Below are 23119 nucleotides of genomic sequence, written 5' to 3'. Positions count from 1 at the left end.
TAACTGACATTGCAGAGTAGAACCCTGATAGAGCTTAGAGAAAAAGAACAACTCTTCTGCCTCAGAAGTTTGAGACATATTTGTCTTCTTTCCTCTCTTTCCTTCCTTGCTTCCTTCTATGCTACCTTTCTTCCTTCCCTCCCTTATTTATTTCCTTCTATCTTTCCTTCTTTTCTTTCCTCCTTTAAGTTGAAGTATAAATCTATACAAGATACTATAATTTATCTGAGTGAATTCAGATCAAGTGCCATCAGCTAATGTGTTTCAGACAAAATATGTTAAGTTTTCTTGTTCAAAATATTTTAAGTCAAAATAAATGGCACTTGCAATTTACTTTTTATTAAAACACTACCTGTCATGTATGCAATTATGTACTTCCTATGGGTTAATGTATTCAACAGTCAGAGTTGCCTTACACAAGTTCTGCCTTCATCCACCTTTTTGGTTAAATTTTAAAAAACGGCTGCATGCAGTGACTCACAACTGTAATCCCAGCATTTTGGGAGACTGAGGTGGGCGGATCACCTGAGGTCAGGAGTTCGAGAGCAGCCTGGCCAACATGGTGAAACCCCATCTCTACTTAAAATACAAAAAATTAGCCGGGCGTGGTGTCACACACCTGTAATCCCAGCTACTTGGGAGGCTGAGGCAGGAGAATTGCTTGAACCCTGGAGGCAGAGGTTGCAGTGAGCTGAGATCACACCATTGCACTCCAGCTTGGGCAACAAGAGCAAAACTCTGTCTCAAAAAAACCTAAAAAACAAAACAAAAAAACTTTACTCACTTTCTAATTTTTTTTTTTTTTTGAAAATTGAGCTGTGGATGCTCCTTATTTATTTGTAATAACATTTTTATTTTTATATATGCTGAAAATGTCTTTACAGTTTATTTCTGGTTTTTCAGTTTGTCAAAAGATTATATTAAATTTGACCTAGGCAAATGAATTAATATTTTTATTCATGAAGTTTTTTATGTGTCTTAAGAAGGCCTTCCCCATACTAACTTCAAAAACGTTAATTTATTTTTGTCAGAAAAACCAGCTTCTGTTTCTTAGCCTCTTAACCTCACAATATTCATATTTAGCTTCTATATTCAAAATACTAAATAAATCTCAATTGTTCGATCCTAACACTTAAAAAAATTAATTTAATCCTTGCTGAGGCAAGGGAGAAATGTAAATAGAAGTGCAGACTTTCACCAAACAAAACAAAAGCTAGAATTATTATAGGCTTGGGAGAGGGTGGCCTTTAGTTGGGTTTAATTCACTTTAAACGAAGCAGCATTTTGATAGCATCAAAGTAAAGCAGGGCTATAAGTAAAACAGTTTGCATCAGGGTTGGGCTGAGAAGTAGACTCAGAACCTGCTTTCTTGAAACTACAGAGTTAAGATAAATATTGACAGATGTGCCTGAAGACCCTTAATGAAATTCCGGACTTGGTTGGAAATTGAATCTGAGGCTTTACATCAAGATCATAGTCAAAGTGAATGTCAAAGTCAAATTCATCAGAGCCACATGGCTCAGATAATCTAGGTAATAATGGATTGTTCCGTTCTTACTGATATAATTTCCACGAGCAAATTTTCTCATCATATTATTTTAGAGAACACCATTTCTTGACCTGTGCTTATTGATGTTAATTGATAACAGCAGTTTTTTTTTTCTAGTTTACTAAAAGAACTAAGGAGCAACTAACAAAAGCTGTTGACCTTCCCCCTCTTCACAAACATTTCTAACAACTCTGTCCTGTTAGCTAAATACCCTTCTTTGCCTACAATTTCCCCTGGTCACCTTCACAGTTGCACACAGCCACCCACTTAGAAATTAGTCATACTGGCCGGGCACGGGTGGCTCACTCCTGTAATCCCAGCACTTTGGGAGGCCGAGGCGGGCAGATTGCCTGAGGTCTGGAGTTTGAGACCAGTCTGGCCACCATGGTGAAACTCTGTCCTTACTAAAAATACAAAAAAATTAGCCGGGCGTGGTGGCATGAGCCTGTAATCCCAGCTACTTGGGAGGGTGAGGCAGGGGAATCCTTGAACCAGGGAGGTGGAGGTTGCAGTGAGCTGAGATCGCATCACTGCCCTCCAGCCAGGGCGACAGAGCAAGACTCTGTCTCTAAAAAAAAAAAAATGAAAAAGAAAAAGAAAGAAATTAGCCATACTTTTACCCACTTTACCAGTAATGTACTTTTTTTTTTTTTTTTTTTTTTTTTTGAGACGGAGTCTCGCTCTGTCGCCCAGACTGGAATGCAGTGGCGCGATCTCAGCTCACTGCAAGCTCTGCCTCTCGCCATTCTCCTGCCTCAGCCTCCCGAGTACCTGGGACTACAGGCGCCCGCCACCCCGCCCCGCTAATTTTTTGTATTTTTAGTAGAGACGGGGTTTCAACGTGTTAGCCAGGATGGTTTCAATCTCCTGACCTCGTGATCCACCCCCCTCGGCCTCCCAAAGTGCTGGGATTACAGGCGTGAGCCACCGCGGCGGACCCAGTAATGTACTTTCTATTCAACAGATGGCTTTAAATATGATCACTTGTAAAATAGAAGGAATGAAAAATAAAATACTTGGTTTTAGCCTGGAAACGTAGAAGTACTGTGAAAAGATCAAAGAGCTGTTGAAAAAACAAAGGGCAGAGGTGGAAACAAACCAATCCTTTTTTCCGCCTAACCTCCTTTCTTACCCCTCCCACTTTCCAGAAAAGGAGTTACAGCACCACAGCCTGAGAGACCTTGGCAATAATAGTGAGCAAAGTATTTGCTCAGCAGCACATACAAGAATAAATATTAAAAGCACTGCACCTAGTGGAGATGCCGGGGATCGAACCGGGGACCTCATGCATGCAAAGCATGCGCTCTACCACTGAGCTACATCCCCAGCAAGAATACTTTATTAACAAAATTTCTTAAAATACACTGTATTCGATCAATTTTTTTCCCCCAAAATAAGTTTTAAATAGTTTCTCGTGCAAGAATTGTGTGAATTTTGCAGGTTACGAGTGTGAGAAAGAAGATTTAAATGAATGTCACTAAATCCGTTAGAGTAATTGGAAACTCACCAGGCCCAACACAGAACAAGTGGTTGCAAAACTGGCTTTTATCCGAGCAGGACTATGTATATAAGTCATTCAGATCCAGTCATTTGAAAAGGGCAGAATAAAAAAAAGTAGAACCATAGATGGTTACAGCAAACCACTGGGAAATTTCCTGATGTTCGGCGGGTTAAAGTACTGGGATAGATTCATCTTGTAAGGCATACCCAGTTTTAGGTTTTGGTCTTGGAATTATCCACAGACCAACCCTCCGCCTAGTCTAAAAAGAAAAATCCCACTCAGTAGATTGGATGAGTAAATCTGTATCTTGTTGAATAAAAAGCATAAGAGAAATGTGAATATTCAAATATAAATCTGGGTTACAAAATGTGAGAAACAGAATTCAGTGTCAGGCAATAGATCTCAAAGTGTGGTCCTCAGAACAACAGCATCGGCATCACCTAGGATCTCACTAAAAATACAAATTCTCTGGGCCTACTCCAGACCTATGAGTCAGGGACTGTGGAAGTAGGGCTCAACAATCTATGTTTTAGTAAGCCCTGAGGGTGATTCTGGTACATGCTTAAGTTTGAGAACCGCTGATGTAAGGTAGTGATGAATACAACATTGCTGTTTCATTTTCTTTCTTTCTTTCTTTTTTTTTTTTTTTTTTTTTTTGAGACGAAGTTTTTGCTCTTGTTGCCCAGGCTGGAGTGCAATGGCGCAATCTTGGCTCACTGCAACCTTCGCCTCCCGGGTTCAAGCAATTCTCCTGCCTCAGCCTCTGGAGTAGCTGGGATTACAGGCGACTGCCACCACGCCCGGCTAATTTTTGTATATTTAGTAGAGATGAGGTTTCACCATGCGGACCAGGCTGGTCTTGAACTTCTGACCTCAGGTGATCCACCCACCTCGGCCTCCCAAAGAGCTGGGATTACAGGTGTGAGCCCCCGCGCCCGGCCTGCTGTTTCATTTTCTAACATTAACACAGTACTAAGGTGTTTCTAGCATTTTAAAATAAAATAATTTGACATATTAGACCTGAATTTTTATGTGTGTATATTAAACCATTTAAACTTGTGAGGGAAATAAAAGTGATTTTTAATATATTGTGAAAATAGTATGTGACTATTTTAAAAATTACTTGTGTATTAGACAAACAGCAGATATTTTTGTTTATATTTGAAAGCCTTTGAACATTAAAGAATCTGTCCACCATATTGAGAGGAGAAGAGGAGTCAGGAGAGAGAGAATTTGTTTCTGGACCTCAGTTATTTTCCCAATTTTGGTTGTTTTGAAGCAGCAACGTTTGTCTCAGTGCACATGCAATTTGGGCTTTAGAGAGGATGTCCACCCGCTGGCTTCCTAGAGAGTTTAAACTTTTGTTTCTTTAAAGTGTTGACCATGGCTGAGTTTATGCAGTAGTACATGGGTTTAGCAACCACAAAATATTTTACTAAGAAACTGTTTAAAAAATAAATTTTCACTGTTAATTTTTCTGGCTCTGCTCTTCTGCATAGAGCAAGGATAAAATCGTAAAATAATCCTATTTTTATTTTAATTATGCAATACAAGGTGTCCTTGACAGAAGTCTTGTGATACGGTTTGGATCTGTGTCCCAGCCCAAATCTCACATGGAATTGGAGCAGGGTCCTGGTGGGAGGTGATTGGATCATGGGTGCAGTTTCCACCTTCCTGTTCTCCTGATAGTGATATCAGATCTGGAGATCTGATCGTTTAAATGTGTGTGGTGGCACCTCCCCCACCCCTCTTACCTGGTCCGTCTGGTAAGATGTGCTTGCTTCCCCTTCACCTTCTGCTATGATTGTAAGTTTCCTGAGGCTTCCCAGTCATGCTTCCTGTTAAGCATGTGGAACTGTGAGTCAATTTAAACCTTTTTTCTTCATAAATTACCCAGTCTCAGGTAGTTCTTTGTTCCAGTATGAGAACAGACTAATATATCTTAGCTCTTGTGTTACAAGGGAGACGTCATTTGAGATCAGCCTGCTGGCATTGCAATGAAGTGCTTTGTATCAGGAAACGGTACACTATTGACCTTTTTTTCTGTTCACAGCTGAGCCACATGTACATAATCTAGATTTTGTTTTCATAGTTTTGTACTTTTATAGCCTATTTTTGAAGATTAACACATTTGCAAAATGACTGACACAATCTTTGCCTAATCCAATGAGTGTTACAGAAAGCTTGTTATGACTAGAACTGTAAATCTGTCTTTTTTTTTTTTTCCTCGAGATGGAGTCTTGCTCTGTCACCTAGGCTGGAGTGCAGTGGCACGATCTTGGCTCACTGCACCCTCCACCTCCCGGGTTCAAGCAATTCTCCTGTCTCAGTCTCCCGAGTAGCCAGGATTACAGGGGCCCACCACCGCACCTGGCTAATTTTTGTATTTTTAGTAGAGAGGGGGTTTCACCATGTTGGTCAGGCTTGTCTCGAACTCCTGACCTCAAGTGATCCCCCACCTCGGCCTCTCAAAGTGCTGAGATTACAGGCGTGAGCCACCGTGCCCGGCCTAGAACTGGAAATCTTAAAAAGAGGTATGTGATAATAGAAGGCTGAAATTAAAACCTGCATTAAAAAAAAAAAAATCACCAAATCTATTTGAAAACAAGTCAATTTGTGTTATGCTGAAATTTTCAGGGGCTGTCAGATTTCTCCTTTTAGCCACATTTCTGAATGTCTACAAATATCAATATTGCCCCATAGCGCTTTGGCCCTTTGTACTTCAAAATACATTTTGTTTCATGTTTTTTGTTTGTTTTGTTTTTTGAGTTTTTTTTTTTTGAGATGGAGTTCTGTTCTGTCACTCAGGCTGGAGTGCAGTGGCAGGATCTCAGTTCACTGCAACCTCTGCCTTCCGGGTTCAAGTGATTCTCCTGCCTCAGCCTCCTGAGTAGCTGGGATTATAGGCACATGCCACCACATCGGGCTGATTTTTGTATTTTTAAAGGAGACGAGGTTTCACCATGTTGGCCAGGCTAGTCTCGAACTCCTGAGTCCAGGCAATCTGCCCACCTCCGTCTCCCAAAGTGTTAGGACTACAGGTGTGAGCCACTGCGTCCATCCATGTTTTTTCTTTTCCTTGAAACAACAGTACATATAATAGAGGTACAATTCATTGGGATTAAAAAAAAAAAAAAAAAGAGGAGAAGAGAGGAAAATAAAACTGAGTAAAAACAGTTTGGATTTCCAGTTTGGGGTTCTGCATGTAAGTAGCTTGGATGTTGCCACTTTGCTCTAACAACAATTGAAAAGCTGAAGGAAGTGAAAAATCAATAACTCTTTTTAGATTCATAAAAGAAGATAGGTCACAGAGGAAACTGGTGCCCCCCCCAAATTGGAGAGATAGACAGACACCAAAAATCACAGCACACTGGAGCAGAAACATCTGTGGGAACCATTGCCTAGGTAAGAAAACCTGAATTCTAATCAATGAATTGCTGGAGACTAGGTGTACACAAGTCTGAGAGTTAAAAACTCCAGGGGGACCCAGTCATAGCAAGGCCCCCATGCTTTTGTGTGTTTTACTTACAGGAACTTGACCAGATTATCACGGTAAATATTAGAGAAAAATCCCCTTGTGCTTCCACATGGGGAGAGGAAAAGGGACTATTTTGAATAGCACCTGTTTGTCTTAATAAGTTCTGCCCTCAGGAGAAACTGGTTAATCAGAGCCTAACCTGCTGAGGTTTTATCAGCTCTGAGGGGAGGAAAATACCCAACCCAGATAGCTCTAACCTTCCATGTCATGGAAGGGAAATATTTAACTCCAGTCCAGTCTAGCCATCCTGTCCCCTTAAGGGAAGAGAAAAACAACTAAGCAACACTTGTATGATTCACAGTGCAGACACGCAGGCTTACTGAAAGACAGGCCTAATTGGAGGACTGCAGAAATCTTCCTGTCCCCCTGCATCTTGCCCTCACATTACTAAAGATCTATATGTAGCAGTTCCTTTAACCCAGTGTATCATGTTGAGCTATCAAGAAAAAAGTTACAAGGCAAACTAAAAGGCAAAAAAAAAAAAAAAAAAAAAAAACCAGCTTGAAGATGGAAAGCAAGCCTCAGAAACAGACATGGGCAGGGATCTTGGGATTACCAGATGGGGAATTCAAAACAACTATGATTAATATGCTAAGGACTCTAATGGATAAATTAGACAGCATGCAAGAACAGATGGGCAATGTAAGCAAAGAGATGGAAATTCTAAGAAACAACCAAAAAGAAATGCTAGAGATAAAAATAAAATGCTGCAACAGAAATGATGAATGATGTTGATGGGCTTATTAGTACACTTCATATGGCTGAAGAAAGAAGCTTTGAACTTAAGGATACATCAGTAGAAATTTCCAAAACCAAAAAGCAAAGAGAAGAAAGACTGAAAAGAAACAAACCCAAAACAAGTAGCAACTAAGCCTGTGAAAAGATGCTCCACATCATATCCCATCAGATAAGTGCAAATTAAAACAAGAGACAACACACACACCTATTAGAATGACCAAAATCCAGAACCCTGACAATACCAAATACTGTTGAGGATGTCAAAAAATAGGAACTTGAATTCATTGTTGATGGAAATACAAAATGGTATGACGTCTTTGAAAGACTTTAGCAGTTTCTTACAAAATTAAATATACATTTACCATACAAGTCAGCAATTATACTCCTTAGTCTCTAACCAGAGAAGCTGAAAACATATGTACACATAAAAACTTACACATATATGTCTATAGCAGCTTCATTCGTAATTGCCCAAACTTGGAAACAACCAAGATTTCCTTCTGTAGGTGAATAAACAAACTGTGGCACATCCAGACCACGGAATATCATTCAGTGCTAAAAAAAAAAAAGAAATGAGTTATCAAGCCATGAAAAGACATGGAGGAAACATACACCATATTATTAGGTGAAAGAAGCCAATCTGAAAAAGTTACATACTGTATGATTCCAAATATATGGTATTCTGGAAAAGGCAAAGCTATAGAGATAGTAAAAGATCAGAAGTTGCCAAGGGTTAGAGGGAGAGGGAGGAACTGATTAATTGGTGGAGCACAAAGGATTTTTAGCTCAGCAAAAATACTCTGTATACTATAATGGTGGATGTATGTCATTATATATTTATCCAAACCCATAAAATGTACAACACCAAGAGTAAACCCTATTGTAAACTATGGACTTTGAGTAATACTGATGTGTCAATTTAGGCCATCAATTTTAACAAATACATCACTGTATTGGCGATGTTGATGAGAGGGGAGCTATGCATGTGTGTGGACAGGGATTATATGAGATTTCTCTGTGGCTTCCTCTCAATTTTGTTGTGAACCTAAAACTGTTCCAAACAAATAAAGTCTAAAAAACCAAAGTCAAACAAACAACAACAACAACAAAAAGACAAAAACAAAAACAAGGAAAGCTAAGACCTTTCAGACCTAGAATGCATCACAGTTGTCTAAAATGGCAGAATTTTTTTTTTTTTTTTTTTTTTTTTGAGACAGAGTCTCGCTCTGTTGCCCAGGCTGGAGTGCAGTGGCATGATCTTGGCTCACTGCAACCTCTACCTCCTGGGTTCAAGCAATTGCCCTGCCTCAGCTTCCCTAGTAGCTGGGATTACAGGCGTATGCCACCATGCCCGGCTAATTTTTGTATTTTTAGTAGAGACAGGCTATCACCATATTAGTCAGGCTGGTCTTGAACTCCTGACCTCGTGATCTGCCCGCCTTGGCCTCCCAAAGTGATGGGATTACAGGCATGAGCCACCACGCCTGGCCGAAAATGGCAGATTTTAATATATGAAGCTAAAAACCTAAAAATGTACTTGTGTTGGTTGAATTTCCCTTGATATCTCAAATTCCTGCTAGTGAGAGAATTTTTGTGAGACATTGCCCTTTGGAGTGCCTTTTATGTGGTCCCATTTGCCACAACTGGTCTCTTTAAAACTTTCCTTGCAGTAGTGAATAAGGGGGAGAACAAGGAAGGGTGCAGATATTTTGAAAAAGGAAGAACAGAAGTTGAAAAAAATTCCACACAGAGGCAGTTTGAGAGCTAGGGATTAGTGTGAAGACACAGACCCACAATTCAAAACTGCGATGGTTTTCACAAGCAAGATTAACTAGGAATGGAACCCACCAGACTCGGCCAGGTTGAGAGATAAGTGCAAGATGACAGGAACTCATTCTTCCTGAACATGTAGTTCTCTGGGTCAGCCCAGTGCAGGTGCAGCAGGACAGAGGCTTAACCCCCTCTACCCCAAAACCTCCAATCCATCCAGTTTGGTTGCCAGAGGGGCTGCAGGAACCTGGAGGGAGACAAGAAGTTCCTGGAGACAACAGAGTGCTACTGAAGACTCTGGTTGTTTACACCCTGATCTTCCCTTTAATCATTAAGAAATTGAGCTGTCCTGTTTCCAGCTGGGGAAAAAACAATCAAACAATTAAACAACCCAACCCCCCAAAACCTCCCAAACGTGTTCATTTCCTAAAATAAACAAAACTGGTTTTTTTCAAAAAGCAAAAAGCGACATAAAGCAGATCTACAGGTATTTGCCCTGCAATGCAAACATACCAGGGATTGGACTTAAGACCTTATGCTTGCGAACCATATGCTCTATACCAAGTCACACTGAAGGAAGAGAGAAAGGGATGAAAGGAGGAAGGGAGGCAGGAAGGAAGATTTGTTCTCTAATCTTTACCAAAGTCTCTCTCAAAATATTAACTAAGGGGGCTGGGTGTGGTAGCTCATGCCTATAATCCCAGCACTTTGGGAGGCCCAGGTGGGTGGATCATTTGAGGTCAGGAGTTTGAGATCAGCCTGGCCAACATGGCGAAACTCCGTCTCTACTAAAAATACAAAAATTACCCAGGTGTGGTGGTGGGTGCTTGCAGTCCCAGGTACTCGGGAGGCTGAGGCAGGAGAATCGCTTGAACCTGGAAGATGGAGGTTGCAGTGAGCTGAGATTGCACCACTGCACTCCAGCCTGGGTGACAGAGCGAGACTCTGTCTCAAAAACAACAAAACAAAACAAAAAACAACAACAACAAAATTAGCTGAGGGGATTTAGGCTTGCTTAATTCTGGGAAAACATTTCTTAAAGTCAGTTTAGTTTCATAAATACATATGAAGTGCCACTAACCACAGACTCTATACATTTTTTTCTCCTTGCTCTTAGCACACTTTCTACCATGGTTCTCTCGCTCCTTCCAGGCTCTAAGCTGAACTGTCCAGTGCAAGACTTCACTCAACCATCCAGTCGCTAGTAGCCATGGCACAAAGGGCATGGTCTAAATCATGAAGTTTATGATGCCCTGGCCCAACTTGCAAGGAATTCCTTATATGTGGGGGACCATTGCAATCCCAGATCCCCACCTTGAATGGAATTCAAAGGCCTAAAGGTAAGCAACTCCCAGGTGAGTCAAGGCAGTACACATGTTGATGGGCATTTAGACCTGGCAGTGCTCAATCTTGGGGGTAGGAGGGATGCTGATCCACTAAGAATTTGGAAACTAAGAATTGACCATTTGGGGGTCAACGAGGGTCATGTAACTGTTATCATGTACTAGTCTTGTTCCTTATCAGAATTCATCAGAAAAACTACTCCACCACTAAAAATGGCCAGATATTACCACATATAGATTGGAGAAAGAGGTAACAGCACATCCATTTTTTCAATGTCAGGGTCTTGTGTCCAACAAAGCTGCAGGCTTCCCTCCTGGTGGTGCCCTTTCGTCTTCTCTTACTGGAAACCAAAGACAGCCTTCTCAGAAAAGGCTAGGAGAATAAGGCCTCAGTGCACCAGTCAATTTCCACTTTTGGTGCTAAGAAGGGAGTTTGATGTTCTTTGGTTCTCTGTCTTCCACGCTTCATTACTGAAAATGTTCTTGAGGTTTGTTCTGATCTGTCTTACTCTAGCCCAAGAACATCAGTCTAGGAGCATTCTAGGAACACTAAGGTCTGCTTCTCTTAATCATGCCCTCAGTTAGCAAATCAATAAGGAAGAATCAAGAGCTACTCTGTAGCTGCTGTATCCAGGCCACTGAGGCCTGCTTTGAAGAACACCTCCCAAGATCCAACTACTACCTTCTTTAGCTCCGGCAATTTTAATGTATGGTTTTAAGGCGGTATTAAGGCTGTATTACTGACTGCTAGCACCCGGCTTGCCCTCCAGTGGATCTTAGTTGAAGGATTTAAAGTGTGCTTCCCTCCAACTACAGGGCCAACAAAGTTTCCACTTGTGATTCTCCCCTCACTCCCTGGTGTCCGGGTGGGGAGTAGGTCATTTGCACTCTTGCCGCCTTTATTGGATGTGGCAGCCCGTGTATAAGCTTCTGGAATCGAACCTTGGTTATGGTTAAAATTTTGCTGTCACAAATTTTGCAGATGTATACAGCTGAACACATGAACACATTGCCTGGGAGCCTTCCCAAGATCTTGGATGAGGCCAATACAAGCCAATGGGGTTGTTAGCATCGTGTTATAGCTAAGCTGATTTCCTCTGGGGGTAAAACAAAGCAAAACAAAACCTCTTGAATCCCCCATTCACACCTGTCGAGCCATTTTAGCTTGGAAATTGATAGGGCGATCTGAGTAGGAGAGGAGCAAGAGAGTCCGGGAACCATTCGCATTTTCATTGTCCGCGCCAGGTGTTCTCAATCGTGCAGGTTTCATCTTTGAGACAAGCCTGTGACCCAAAAGGATAAATCAGTCAGACTTGCTAGCAGGGAGAAGAGGAAGGGACACACGTGTCTGACAGTTGACCCAGCATCAAAGGAGCCCCAGCCACAAAGCGAAAGAAGCCGGGAGAACATTCAGCGCCACTGCAAACGCACGCGAGAGGGGAGGCCTCTGCCTCTGGGTTCCAGAAGATTCCTGCCCTTTGGCGGGGAGGAGGTGTCTTGCGCTCGGATGCCAAAATTGCAACTAAGCTTATCCCAAACAACGTTCGCAACGCCTCCCAAGCCCAAGCACTACCCCATATCAGAGCCGAGTGACCTCGAGCACGTGCCCCCTTAGAGTCCCGGCGCCGACTGCCCCCGCTGGCAAGATGTTCCAAGGACCAGGCTGGTGATCCCGGACCGAGGCGGGAGAGAAGCAAGGAGGGAAGCGGTGGCTCCATTGGAAGAGATAACTATGGCCCCCAAGGCAAACTGCGGCCGCAGATCCTCTTCCTACCGCTAGAAGAGAGCGACCGCACAGCCGCGGAGCGAAAGGTCTCCCAGCCCTGGGCGTTCCTCCTCTCTTGGGGTTTCTGAGATACATTATCCTCGCCGGCAGGAATCGGAAAGGGTGGAATTTGGACGAAGAGGAAGAGGCAGCTGCGGTCTGGCCGCTGCCACGGACATTGCAGAGAGCTCCTATCCCTCAGAAACACACCCCGACACCGAGCTGGGGCGGACAGAGTTAACGCATTTGCATGTTGGCTTGCGGTGCGGCGACGGCTGCCGTCCCTGCTCCCCATACCCCCCGAGGAGAGACGAGCCCTTTGCAGGCAGCAGGAGAATCAGGGACGCCTCGAGGTGCTAGGCAACTTTCACTAAACACGCAGGGCTAAACCTGCATGGGCCTGTTGGTTACCAGCGTGTCCCGCAGCCCAGGCCGGGTGATGGACGCCCGAGTCAGGTCACCCAGATCTCTCCACCACCCGCTGCGGTCTGTTAAGGAACCACCTGCTGCCGCGAGGAGCGGCAGGTCGGTGGGTGGAAGAGAGTTAGTCTAGGATGCAGAGAAGCGCGGCGGGAGAAATAAGCAAAGAGCCGAAGTTTTTATCCTCCAGTTCGGCTCTCTTTGCTTATTTCTAGAGATTTATATTTATTTATTTGCAGGCCTCTTTTACTTGATTCAAAAGGTTTCATCTTAGCTTTTGCCTTTTTGTTCACATTGATTTTCTAGCGGCCAGAGGGGTACAACAGGAAGGGGCAGGGCACCCACCGCTGCTCTCTGGTATTTTTGGGGAGATTTCGAGTGCTCCAGGGGACCCGGGGACATCCACACTGACGACCGAGCAAGGCTTGTTCCAATGACAGAGAGAGGAGGTCCTCCACGGGGAGGTGAACTTGCGAGGACAAGGAGTCCGCGACGAGGAGGAAGGGGCGGGATGGAAGGCAGGGAATAGGATCCCTGTCCGCCACACTTACGCGGGCAAGAAAGAAAACGGGGATGAGAGGCAGGGCGAGGCACAGGTTGGCGATGTGACGCGGCCGCAAACGCTAGGAGCTCACCGGAGAAGTCAACGGACCACCCCAAGCTGAATCCTAAGAAGGCAGAGGCGAGGCATGGTCTTCGAGGAGTGTTAGTCCGCTGAACTGCGATCTGCGGGTTAAAATTAACCGCCCGAGAGCGGGGAGAAAGGGCCATGTTTTTATTGCTGAAGGGTAAAAGGACTTATGTCCAAGGCTGAGCTAATAAACGGTTCCGGGAAATACTCAACGGTCCCCTCCAGCGAGCGCAATGAGCCTCTGCGCTCCAGAAGCTACCTTACTAGAAAAAGGGAACAAACTTAACATCAATCGACACTTATAAACTGTTTGTGGTAAATGAAATTTAGGGAAAACACAGGGAAGTTATGTATAGTAAATAATAATTTGTTGAACAGACTTGATTTTCTATGAATATAAATTGAAAAAGCCGACGGAATTGTGTAGCGCTACTCTATGTTGTTAACAGCTATATGAGTTAACAAAGGGAAAAGAAAGTGTCAGGATTCGGGGGATGTAGCTCGGTGGTAGAGCACGTGCTTTGCACGCACGAGGTTGCGGGTTCGATCCCCGGCGTCTCCACTTTAGTAAGCTGAAGAATGAGAACGGTGGTTTGTTATTCCTCTTTCTTTAGGCTTGGGCAGAGCGTCCTGACGTCTTCAAATACTTGAAAATGGGTCGGTGGCTTTGAACGTCAGATGTAATACATGGCACACTTGTATACTGCCAAACTTTCTCCAACTGTCAAAATCCTGTAACTGCTAACTGCTTTAGAACACCTTTAAATCTCATCACTCATTAACAAAACTGGGTTTATGTTGTTATGACTGAAGGTACATGATTTGTAACCAGAAATACAATTATTTGGAGCACAGTTGAAGATGATTCTGCCTTTTTCTCTCAGCCACGGGGATTATCTTTTTTTTTTTTTTTTTGAGACGGAGTCTCCTTCTGTCGCCCAGGCTGGAGTGCAGTGGCGCCCAGGCTGGAGTGCAGTGGCGCGATCTCGGCTCATTGCAAGCTCCGCCTCCCGGGTTCCCGCCGTTCTCCTGCCTCAGCCTCCCTAGTAGCTGGGACTACAGGTGACCGCCACCACGCCCAACTAATTTTTGTATTTTTAATAGAGACGGGGTTTCACCATTTTGGCTAGGATGGTCTCGATCTCTTGACCTGTGATCCGCCCGCCAGCTTCTCTCAGCCACAGGGATCATCTTTTAAGAGTTAGTTTTGCCGGGCGCGGTGGCTCACGCCTGTAATTCCAGCACTTTGGGAGGCCGAGGCGGGCGGATCACGAGGTCAGGAAATCGAGACCATCCTGGCTAACACGGTGAAACTCTGTCTCTACTAAAAATACAAAAAAAAAAAAAAAAAAAATTAGCCGGGCGTTGTGGCGGGCGCCTGTAGTCCTAGCTACTCGGGAGGCTGAGGCAGGAGAATGGCGTGAACCTGGGAGGCGGAGCTTGCAGTGAGCCGAGATTGTGCCACTGCACTCCAACCTGGGCGACAGAGCGAGACTCCGAGTTTTGAGGCAGAAGGGCTGGGCAGGGGCGAGGGCAGAGCTGGCGCGTCCTCGTGGCTGGGGCTCCAGAGCAAACCACCTGCCTCACCAGCGCTGGAGTTCGCGCCGCTTGGCCTCACCTCACTCGTGCTGTCCCTCCCGTTAGCTTGCCTGGCTTTGTCTCACCTGACGCGCCATGTCTCGCCTACCCGGCCTCTGTCCTCAACTCTGCCACCATCGCTGTGTGGCTGTGTTTGCCCTGCAGCCCGACCCCTGCCTCCCCCACTCTGAGCCTCCGTGCCAGCCCATGTATGCCACGGAAATATGGCTGTTGGAATTGTGTTTTACGACCTTCTTAACATCTTCTGCATGTGTGCTAAGCAGTCTGAGCCAGTTCAGAAAGGAGTAGATGGAAGATGTTGAGCGCCTGTTAATGTCCAAAAAACTTTCAGAAAAAAAAAAAATAAAAAGCAAAAACTGTCTTCATAAACTGTAATACCACATTACAAGCACTGTGGTATTCAGTTTCATAACCATCTTTGTGATAAAAATTTTGTACTTTTTTAGTACTGTGCATTATAGAGATGTATAGTCAAAAATGTTTTGCTTAAGTGTTAAATACAACTGAAGCACTTTAAAAAAGTTAGCTTTGAGCTTTATATCAGGAATTGTCTGAACTATTTGCCTTAAGATACCTTTTCTGCGGTTGTTACCCTGGTCTTTTCACCAATATGCTACTTTTTCTTGGTGGGGGCGGCTGTCATATATACAATCTATAGTATTGGTTTATATAGCATATATTGTATTGTAAGCCATTTTTTCAGTTGCTTGTTGAATGAGACCTGGTCTGGTTCAATTGAATTTAAGGCCATTAGAATGACCTAAAGGGTAACTTTTTCTTCTAAAAACTAAGGCCCGAATTATTGACACAATCTTGAAGAAACAACTATGCAAATTATGTTTACATAATTTTTTGGACTCAAGATTGGGGGGAGAACAGAGGTGGTTGCAAGGATATAACAAGTGGTAGAGCTTACAATTTGCATGCCTAGGGTTCCCAATTCGATGCTTAGTATCTCCACTTTGTCTTCCCCACAAGGAGCAAATGAAGCAAAACCTATTCTGTTTGTTCATAGGTTATTTCATTCCTCTTTCTATGTCACTGCTGGTGTTTACTTTCTGTCTTCATTCCCACTTCCTGGTAGTTACTCTCCAAGAAACTATATAAAGATGCCATTTTTGTGGCAATTTTGGTCAACAATCAGAACAGTCAGTAATACCTCCAGTGGGGATGTGGTTCAGTGGTAAAGATTGGAAGACCCAGATTTGATCCACAGAACTTCCTCTTCCCATCTACCTCTTTAAAGAGTGAGACATTGCATGAATTCTGTAAACAAAACAAGGCCTTTGTCTTTCTCCCCTTAACAATTTCGAAAATAGGTTAAAACATCAGAAGTTGAGGCAGTTAAATACAGACATATATGTTTATTTAGTTTTTTATTGATGTATCATTTCATGTGCTGGCTGGCTTAGTAGATTAGATGCTGATACTGAGTGGATTTTTGATCTTTGCAAGGGCGTCTTTTTTTGTGTGGTGAATTTATTTATTTATTTATTTATTTATTGAGAAGGAGTCTTGCTCTGTCGCCAGGCTGGAGTGCAGTGGCATGATCTTGGCTCACTGAAACCTCTCCCTCCTGGGTTCTAGCAATTCTTCTGCCTCAGTCTCCCAAGTAGCTAGAACTCCAGGCGCAGGCCACCACACCCGGCTAATTTTTTGTACTTTTAGTAGAGACGGGGTTTCACTGTGTTAGCCAGGATGGTCTCTATCTCCTGACCTCATGATCCGCCCACCTCGGCCTCCCAAAGTGCTGGAATTACAGGTGTGAGTCACCGGGCCCAGCCTTGTGTGGTGAATTTAATTGATTTTTTTGCAAAGCTCCCAACATCTCTTTATGTCCTGTCTAATACCACATGATGAATGTTTTCTCCCTTTTGATTCCAGCAAACGAATTTCTTTATTTTCAATTATTGTCCTATTCTTTCTTTCTTTCTTTCTTTTTTCAGACAGAGTCTCACTCCGTCACCCAGGCTGGAGTGCAATGGCGCAATCTCGGCTCACTGCAACCTCCGCCTCCTGGGTTCAAGCAATTCTCCTGCCTCAGCCTCCCGACTAGCTGAGATTACAGGTGCCCACCACCACGCCCAGCTAATTTTTTTTGTATTTTTAGTTGAGATGGGGTTTCACCATGTTGACCAGGCTGGTCTCAAATGTCTGACCTCAGGTGATCCACCCACCTCGGCTCCCCAAAGTGCTGGGATTACAGGCATGAGCCACCGTGCCCGGCCTGTCCTGTTATTTTATTTTCAATATAGCACACTTGCTCTGGTGTACCAGCTGTTGACCTAAGGGATGAGAACTTGACAAATTACTGATATCATACTGACCTTATATGCCTTTCAGTTCTTGTGTTCTATGACATGTAAACATCGAAAATTTCCAAGTAATCTAAATGTAAAGCAACTAAGTCACTACCACCTTTCTTTATCTTAGTTTTAAATAGGAGTGCATGCAGATGGTGAAATAAAGCCACATTGCTTGCAATGCTAGGACCTCTGGCTCCATCAATTTTTGGTGGTGGAGGGAGCAGGATAGGGGAGAATAATGCATGGGTATGTATCCCACTCAGCCATTTGTCTTTCAGTAACACTATGATTGTTGCCACTATGTCATTTACTCTAATTTCTCCTCTTCCTGGTTTCCCATTGAAGCCAACTGCTTTTAAAATATATGTACCATGGAACACACATAAGCTGAAGTAGAATGGATTCTCATGATAGATTAGAACAAGACTTTAATGAAGAGAACTGGTTCTGAAGAAAACAAAAAGTTTCTTATGAGAAAGGTAACTGAACATATATATTAGTCTGTTCTCACGCTGCTAAGAAAGACATACCCAAGACTGGGTAATTTATAAAGGAAAGAGGTTTAATGGACTTACAGTTCCACATGGCTGGAGAGGCCTCACAATTATGGCAGAAGGCAAAGGAGAAGCAAAGGCATATCTTACATGGTGGCAGGTAAGAAGGCATGTGGGGGGAACTGCCTTTTATGAAAACATCTGAGTTCATGAGAATTATTCACTGTCATGAGAACTGCAGGGGAAAAACCTGCCCCCATGATTCAATTATTTCCCACCAGGTACCTGCCATGACACGTGAAGATTATTACAAGTCAAGGTGAGATTTGGGTGATGACACAGAGCCAAATCATATCAATATGTAAACTAGCTTTCCATATTCACTCCACTCTGGTTGCCCTATCAGTAGGCAAAGGAGTTATTACATTGCTTTTTGTCATTTTTGTTTTTTAAATTTTATAGATGTAGTCTTGCTATGTTGCCCAGGCTGGCCTCCAACTCAGGCTCAAGTGATCCTCATGCCTCTCAGCCTCCTGAGTAGCTGGGACTATAGGCAAGGGCTGCCATTGTATGCCCGGCTGTTACTGTGTTGTTGTGATTAATGGTTTGGTTCTGTTTCTTCATAATAACTTATAATAATGACCCAGTTTTATTTTTATTTTATTTTTTACTTTTGAGACAGAGTCTCACTCTTTCGCCCAGGCTGGAGTACAGTGGCACGATCTCAGCTCACTGCAACTTCCACCTCCCAGGTTCAAGAGATTCTCCTGCCTCAGCCTCCGTAGTAGCTGGGATTACAGATGCACATCACCATGCCCAGCTAATTTTTGTGTTTTTAGTAGAGATGGGGCTTCGCTTTGTTAGCCAGGCTGGTCTCGAACTCCTGATCTCAAGTGATCCACCCACCTCGACCTCCCAAAGTGCTGGGATTACAGGTGTAAGCCATTGTGCCTGGCCAACCCAGTTTTAATAAGAAATAGTAAGAAACAATTTTAAAAGAAATAAGACATTTAATAAGGAATAATAATAAAAAACCTTTATTCCCTATTATGCACATAGTAAATTACACGCTATCATCATTCTAATTTTTGTCATCATCATAGTTTTCATTATCATTATTATCCATTGGCATGCCACACGCTAACAAGCACAGTCCCTAAAGCCAAAAAAAGGAGAGATAAATTTGATTAAATCAAAATATAAAATGTATTTTAAAAATTAATTTTAGCCTTTAGGTTTATTTTATTTTATTTTATTTTTTATTTTTTTTGAGATGGAGTCTCGCTCTGTCGCCCAGGCTGGAGTGCAGTGGCACTATCTCGGCTCACTGCAAGCTCCACCTCCCGGGTTCACGCCATTCTCTTGCCTCAGCCTCCCGAGTATCTGGGACTACAGGCGCCCACCACCACGCCTGGCTAATTTTTTGTATTTTTAGTAGAGACGGGGTTTCACTGTGTTAGCCAGGCTGGTTTTGATCTCCTGACCTCGTGATCCACCCGCCTCAGCCTCCCAAAGTGCTGGGATTACAGGCGTGAGCCACCACGCCCGGCCAAGCCTTTAGTTTTAAAGAAATTGGAGATTGTTAAAGATTTTGAACACCTTAGAGACAAAGAATACCTTAGAACAAAATTAACACATTGATGAATCTGATAATTTTATAGGTCAACTTGACTGGGCCACAGGATGCCCAGACATGTGTTTAAACGTTTCTGGGTATGTCTGTGAGGGTGTTTCCAGAAGACAGTAGCATTTGAATTGCTGGACTGATAAAGCGGATGGCTTTCCTCAATGTGGGTGGACATAATCCAATCCATTGAGGGTCTGAATAGAACAGAAGGAGGGGGAAGGTTGGATTCACCTTCCCTCTGCTTGACAGGTTGTGCAGGAACACTGATATTCTGTCCTTGATGCACCTGGTTCTCAGGCCCTCAGACTTGATAAGAATCTATGCCACCCACCCTCCAGCTCTTAGGCCTTCCAAATATACCACTAGCTTTTTTGGGTCTCCAGCTTGCAGATGGTAGATCATGGAACCTCTCAGCCTCCAGAATTGTGTAAAGCAAAACCTTAAAATAAGTCTCCTTATACATGTAATACATATGCATAATATTTATTATAGTAACATAATAAGTATTGTTCATTATGTTAGGATATGGTATAATATATACTAATTATAATTATACTACAATGTTATAAAATGTGCATATAATAAATTATATGTATAATAATATATACCTATATAATCTGTTACTCTGGAGAACTCGGACTAACACGACGACAGATTTGGAGAAGTTATTTGCAATATTTAAAACCAGCAATGAAATCATTCTTAGAATATACAAAGAACAATTGCAAAGCAATAACAAATCTGCCAACTCTTGACGTTAGATTTATTTTAAAAAAACATTTATTGGCTGGGCACAGTAGCTCACACCTGTAATCCCAGCACTTTGGGAGACCGAGGAGGGTGGATCATGAGGTCAGGAGTTCGAGACCAGCCTGACCAAGATAGTGAAACACCATCTTTACTAAAAATACAAAAATTAGCCGGGCATGGTGGCAGGCACCTGTAATCCCAGCTACTCAGGAGGCTGAAGAAGGAGAATCACTTGAACCCAGGAGGCGGAGGTTGCAGTGAACCGAGATTGCGCCACTGCACTCCAGCCTGGGCAACAGAGCAAGACTGTGTCTCAAAAACAAAAAGCAATAACAACAAAAAAAACAGATTTATTGAGGTATAATTGGTATACAAAGAACTGCACAAAATGTGTACAATATGATGAATTTGGGCATAGGGAAATACCCATGATCCATCAACGCAATCAAGGTAATAGACATATCCACCAACCAAAATTTCCTTTTGTCTCTTTGGGTTTTTTTGGTTTTGTTTTGTCTTTATTTTTTGTATGTGGTAGAAACATTTAACATGAGATCTGTCATCTTAACAAATTTTGAAGCGTACAATACTGTATTGTTAACCATAGGTGCTATGTTGTACAGTAGATCTCTAGAACTTATTCGTGTAGCATAACTGAAATATATCCATTGAGCAACAATTCCCCATCTTCTTCAGCCTCCCAGCCCCTGGCAGCCACTACTGCATTCTCCGTTTCTGAGTTTAACTGTTACATACCTCATGTAAGTGGAATCATGCAGTATTTGTGCTGTGACTGGTTTATTTCAATTCCCATAATGTCCTCCAGGTTCATCAGTATTGTTGCAAATGGCAGGATTTTCTTCTTTTCTAAGGCCTAATAATTTTCCATTGGATATATATGCCACACTTTCTTTTTTCATTCATCTGTCAATGGATACAGGTTGTTTCCATAACTTGGCTACTGTGAATAATGCTACAAGGAACATGGAAGTGCATATATCTCCTTGAGATCCTAATTTCAATTTTTTTGGAAATATACCCAAAAGTGGGATTGCGGGATCACATGGTAGTCTTATTTTTAATTTTTGGAAGAACCTCCATATTGTTTTCCATTGCTGCTTCACCATTTTACATTCCCACCAACAAGTATATAGGGGTTTCAATTTCTCCACATCCTTGCCAACACTTGTTATCTTTCTTGTTGTCATTTTTTACAATAGCCATCTTTACAAGTATGAAATGACATGTCATCGTAGTTTTGATTTGCATTTTCCTGATAATTAATGATGTTGAGCATCTTTTTATATACTTGTTGGTCGTTTGTATGTCTTTTTTGGAGAAATGTGTTCAAGTTTTTTGCCCATTGTTTAATTAGGTTATTTGGTTTTTGTTTGTATTCTTTTTTTGGTATTGTGTTGTATGAGTCCTTTATATATTTTGAAAATTAGCTGCTTTACAGGTATATGATGTGCAAATGTTTCCTCCCATTCTGTAGGTTACCTTTTTATTCTGTTGTTTTCTTTTGCTATGAAATTATTGAGACTTCTAAATTTTGCCTGTTTCAGTAGTGTGAAATGAAGTTTTATTGTTATTTATTGTTGATTACTAATGAATTAATACTGCATCTTCACATCCTCATTAGCCTCTTGTATCTTTTCTTTTTGTAAATGTGTGTTTATATCCTTATTTGACTTTCTATTTGTTTGTTTTTGGTTTGCACTGCTGGGTAAAGTGCAGAATAACACACAGCCATCCTCAGAGAAATTGGCTAGTATTTAGGTAAACATGTTAACACATTCTCTATGACCAAATGTAATAGACGCAGATGCTCTGCCCAGATCTACCTGGACTTGTTGCCTCAGCTAATACCAGTGCATTCAGCAGACAATCCACAACTGTCAGGACTTTCAGGGATTGTCTCAGCTGCAGAGCTGCCTGCCCAAGATCACATCCTTTCTGAGGCTGTTCACATCAAATGAGTGAAGGGGCTAGAATATACACACACACACACACACACACACACACACACACACATATATGTATATATATTTTTTTAGACAGAGTTTCACTCTTGTTGCCCAGGCTGAAATGCAATGGTGCAATCTTGGCTCACTATAACCTCTTCCGCCTGGGTTCAAGCAATTCTCTTGCCTCAGCTTCCCAAGTAGCTGGGATTACAAGCATGTGCCACCACACCTGGCTAATTTTGAAGAGATGGGGTTTCTCCATGTTGGTCAGGCTGGTCTCGAACTCCCCACCTCAGGTGATCTGCCCACCTCGGCCTCCCAAAGTGCTGGGATTACAGGCGTGAGCTACCGTGCCCGGCAGAGGGGGCAAGAATATTAAGGCCCCAAAGTGGATCAGATGGACCACTTAGCCTCAGAACTCCCCATGGTGTTAGCTGAGGCTGTCAGGCATGCATCCTACCTTGCAGGCATCCTAGCTTGACTTCTTCTCAGTCTTGAGTCTACTCTCTGCCTTCCACAGATGTGGATCTCAAAGATACTGCACAATAAACATCCTGCACATTAAACTCTATCTCGTTGGGCACAGTGGCTCACGCTTATTGGGAGGCCAAGGTGGGTGGATCATTTGAGGTCAGGAGTTCAAGACCAGCCTGGCCAACATGGTGAAACTCAGTCTCTACCCAAAAAATGCACACACACACAAAAATTATCTGGGCGTGGTGGTATGAGCCTATAATCCCAGCTACTTGGGAGGCTGAGGCACAAGAATCGCTTGAATCTGGGAGGTGGAGGTTGTAGTAAGCAGGGATCGTGCCACTGCACTCCAGCCTGGGTGACAGAGTGAGACCTTGTCTCAAAAAAACAAAACAAAACAGAACAAAACAAAACAACTCTATCTCAAGGTCCACTTCACAGATAATCAAACCTGTGACACCAAGCCACTATGCTCCTGTGTATATGTGGAAAATTGTAAGAAAATTCTTACACATACATGTACAGGGACATGAGGAAAGATTTTTATTACATCATTTATTATCAGATATTTATATATTACATCTTTATTTGTATACATATTTATATATTAGTATATATAATTTGTATTTATATATTATTATCAACAC

At 42.6% G+C, this 23119-nt stretch overlaps 2 non-coding genes across 2 annotated transcripts; one reads left to right on the top strand and one right to left on the bottom strand.

Moving 5' to 3' along the window:
* Positions 1 to 2803: 2803 nt before the first annotated feature.
* Positions 2804 to 2875, bottom strand: TRNAA-UGC (transfer RNA alanine (anticodon UGC)). Its single transcript has one exon. It is a non-coding gene; the product is annotated as a tRNA-Ala (tRNA).
* Positions 2876 to 13745: 10870 nt separating this feature from the next.
* TRNAA-UGC (transfer RNA alanine (anticodon UGC)) lies at positions 13746 to 13817 on the top strand. Its single transcript has one exon. It is a non-coding gene; the product is annotated as a tRNA-Ala (tRNA).
* The last annotated feature ends 9302 nt before the right edge of the window (positions 13818 to 23119 follow it).

This window comes from Macaca thibetana, chromosome 4 (genome assembly GCF_024542745.1).
Source record: "Macaca thibetana thibetana isolate TM-01 chromosome 4, ASM2454274v1, whole genome shotgun sequence".
In the NCBI taxonomy this organism is placed as follows: Eukaryota; Metazoa; Chordata; class Mammalia; order Primates; family Cercopithecidae; genus Macaca; species Macaca thibetana.
This window is presented reverse-complemented; position numbering and strand designations above follow the sequence as displayed.